Source organism: Oryctolagus cuniculus, unplaced genomic scaffold (assembly GCF_964237555.1).
Source record: "Oryctolagus cuniculus unplaced genomic scaffold, mOryCun1.1 SCAFFOLD_43, whole genome shotgun sequence".
NCBI lineage: Eukaryota > Metazoa > Chordata > Mammalia > Lagomorpha > Leporidae > Oryctolagus > Oryctolagus cuniculus.
This window is the reverse complement of record NW_027208207.1, coordinates 497,237-501,358: the sequence shown is the minus strand read 5'-3', so window position 1 is coordinate 501,358 and position 4,122 is coordinate 497,237. Positions and strand designations below refer to the sequence as shown.

At 36.5% G+C, this 4,122-nt stretch overlaps 1 pseudogene; it reads left to right on the top strand.

Moving 5' to 3' along the window:
* The first annotated feature begins 1,291 nt into the window (after window positions 1-1,291).
* On the top strand, window positions 1,292-1,359 carry LOC138847924 (U6 spliceosomal RNA; annotated as a pseudogene).
* The last annotated feature ends 2,763 nt before the right edge of the window (window positions 1,360-4,122 follow it).

Sequence of the window (4,122 nt, the reverse complement as noted above, 5' to 3'; positions counted from 1 at the left end):
AAGTGGAACTCAGATGTTATGCTGGCCTCACAGATTGCAGCTTTCCCCACTTGGCCACAATGCCAGCCCCTCTATCAATTTAATTCCTCAAAAATAGCTCAGTAATGTTGGCATCTATCTCATTTTGTTTTTTTCTCTGTTATTATTCAACTTATTGATGTCTTATTTTTGTTCACATTATTCCTCTCAATTGCTCTACCTGAGGTGAGTAGGGCTGCTGTGTTGCTTAAATGAAGTGTATGCTTTAGATTACTCATTTAATGAGTGCATGTCATTCACATAGCACTTCACTGAAGTTCTACTATGTCCCAAATCCTCTTCTAGGCACAGAATTTAGACCACTTTTCTCTTAGGCCCAGATCTTGCCTTTAACATACTATTTGGAATTTAGTAGCTCATGAAATCTGCAGACTGCATAAATGAATGAATATTTTGAGGGCTGTGCTTTTGTGGAGGAACTTCATAGGAGACCGAAGGAATAAAATAAATCAAAAGTATCCACAGTATATAGAATGTATACTATTTTACAAGTCACAGAGAAGAGGAAGAAGAAGGAAAGTAGTAAGACTAGAAAGTTTGTGGCAAGACTAACAGGCGCTGGTCAAGAACTTAATAAGCACATTAGGAAAGCAGTAAGGTTTCTCTTTTTTTTTTTGAGGAAAAGTTTTTATTTCTAGTGATGAAATTGGCTACAGAACATTATGAAAGTTTAAAAATACAAAGAGAAATTGTCTATAATTAATAGATTCAAAATTTGACAATCAGTGAATATCATTATTAGTCATTACCAACAACAGTTTTTGATTTGAAAGGCAGAGTGACAGGAAGAGGGAACCACTGTTTCACTCCCCAGACACTTGCACTAGCCAAAGCTTGACCAAGCCAAAACCAGGAACTGGGAATTCATTCTGGATGTCCCATTTGGGTGCAGCGACCCAAGCACTTCTGCCATCCTCCGTCTCCTCCCAGGGTGCACACTAGCAGAAACTTGCCTCAAAGCAGAGAAGCTACCACTCAAGCCAGGCATTTGTATATGGGATGTGGGTGTGTGGTGGTGATAGCAAGCCCTCATAGATAAAAAAAAAAGACGAAGTTATTTCTATGCCAAGGAAATTACTCTGTAGTCTTTCTCTTATAAACTACGTATTGCTGAACCTAGATAATTTTTCCTTTATTTAACAATGACATGAAAATGTCAGTTGAGTTGGCTTTCCTGAAGACCTTGTTTCTTGAATATTAGTGGCTAGCTGAGATAAATTCTTTTCATCTCTTTCTCGCTTCGGCAGCACATGTGCTCGCTTCGGCAGCACATATACTAAAATTGGAACGATACAGAGAAGATTAGCATGCCCCTGCGCAGTAAGGTTTCTTTACCTCCCTGTAGACTCTGCTCTCCAGAGGTGAACAGGGTCCTCTAAACCCACTTGCTGCACACACAAACACCTGAGTGTTGTATTCTCCCACAGGTGTTGGAGACTGATATGGTGTTCTGATTTATATTTACATAATGGCTAGTGACATCAGGCATATTCACATGTTTTGACCATTTACATTTCTTCTGAGAAATGTCTATTCAGATCCTTGCCTGTTTCTTCACTGTATTTTTTGGAGTTTTTCCAATTCATGTAAATGTTCTGGAAATCTGTAAACATTCAGAGTTTTAATTTTTCCTGCCATCTGTTCATTGTATCTACACTCTGATGTTTACTTTGTTGTGAAGAAGTATCTTAGTTGGATATACTCAAATGTCTCTGTTTTTATTTTTGTGACTATTGCTATTGGAATCTTACCCAAAAGCTATTGTGTGTTGACAATATTTAGAGTTTCCCTATGTTTACTTGGGTTTGGGTCTTATGATTACATTTTAATTCACTGTGAGTTCACTTTCACATAGTGTAAGAGATGTTGGAGTCTCTTTTCAGGCTTCTACATATGGATAATCAAGTTCCTCTGCACCACTTGTGAAAGAGATTCTTCTTTCTCCAGTTCATTTTAGTTCCTTTGGTAAATATGAGTTGCTGGTAGAAATTTGGGTTTATTTCTATGCTACCAAGTCTTTTCCATTGAACTATGTGTCTGTTATTATATCAGTGCTAACACTTCTTCTTTTTTTTTTTGCAGTATATTTATTTGAAAGGCAGAGTTACAGAGAGGTAGAGGCAGAGAGAGAGAGAGGTCTTCCATCCACTGGTTTACTCCCCAAATGGCCACAATGGCCAGAGCTCTGTTGATCTGAATCCAAGTGTCAGGAGCTTCTTCCAGGTCTCTCTGCAGGTGCAGGGGCCCAAAGACTTTGGCCATTTTCTACTTTTTTCTCAGGCTATACCAGAGAGGGGTATAAGAAGTGGAGCAGCTGGGAAACATACTGGCACCCATATGAGATGCCGGCACTGCAGACGGTGACTTTACCTGCTTTGTCATAGTGCTGACCCCTGTAATATGTCTTAAAATATGGTGTGATGTCTCCAGCTTTTTTTTGCTTTATAATATTGCTTTAGATGTTAAGCATCTCTCATGTTTCTATATGAATTTTAGCATCATTTTTTCTAGCTCTGAGAAGAACATCGTTGGTATGTTGATTGGAATTGCATTGAATTTGCAAATTGCTTTTGGTAGTATGGATATTTTGGTATTATTCTTCCCATTCACAAACATAAGTTTTCTGTGAGACTGTCAAAAAGCCTTGACAAAAATTGGACTTTATTACACAAAAATTCATCACTTTTTGGGATCATTTAAATCCATAATTTTGCACTAATATTTGATAAATAATTAAAGACTTTGAGCATTTTAGTAGGAGAAATTAAAATATTTATCAATTTATTCAAATATTGTTTAGATGTGATATTCAAATATTGTTTAGAGCCATTGTCTGTATTCCCTCTAAATTAGGATCTTTTTGCTTTTTGCCTGTTAAACTTGTCCCTTGATTCAACAACCCTTTTTAATGTAATGTAAACTGAAAATGTCATTCCATAAGCTAAAAAAAATGACAAAGAAGGAAAAAGAAGGGAGGGAGGTTGAGTATATAATTATGTTCTCCGAATTTTTTCTATAAAACATATTGAATCATTTAAAAGCTAATTAAAATTAAACTCAAAATTGGACCATTATGACCAATATTTAAAACAAGTGATTAAAAACTGTAGATGTCTTCAATTTTGATTATCATTCTTCTTTAGAATATCTGAAAGAAATCCGGTTTCTCACTTTAAAATATACCAGTGTGTTAGAATTCAGTATTAAATGACTTTGTTTAAAAGTGTTATTTAATCTATTGCTTTAAGTAGTAATACTATGGCCATTGTAAAACAAAATCCTTATCATTTTTCATAAAGCAGAAAGGGCCTTTAAAACATCATCACTAAAAATATTAAGAGACCTAAAATATAACATTCTTAAAACCCAAGTGATACCATTCAAAATTTTCAAATATGCAGGGATAGTTCGTGTCAAGTAACTAAATAATTGTTAAGTGTATATATGGAATAGCTTCTATAAATTCTTTTGGCAAGGGCTGGCACTGTGGCATAGTGGGTGAGGCTGCCACCTGCAGTGCTGGTATTCCATAGGGGCATCAGTTCAAGACCTGGCTGCTCCACTTCCTATCCAGCTCTCTGCTAGGGCCTGGGATAGCATTATAAAATGGTGCAAGTCCTTGGGCCCCTGCACCTGCATAGGAGACCAGGAAGAGGCTCCTGGCTCCTGCCTTCCAGTCAGCACAGCTCCAGCCATGGAGGCCAACTGTGGAGTGAACCAGTGAATGGAAGACCACTCTCTCTGCCTGTCCTTCTCTCTCTGTGTAATTCTGACTTTCAAATAATATAAATAAATCTTTAAAAAATTCTTTTGGCAAATAGATGAAGCTACTTGTTATACATTTCAAATAAATAGCAAACATACTAGAAAAATATATTGAATAAAATTTAAGCAACTCATAGCTATACACAGAAATTTCTCACCATAACAACATAGCAACCACTAAATTTCCAAATTCAATTTTCCACAACTTAGAATCTTTAACTCCAGAAGGAGTACAAAATTGACAGAACAGTGGCCTATGTATCAGGATACCTAATGCTAATACAGAATTATCCCTGCCACAACTTACCTATGTGACCT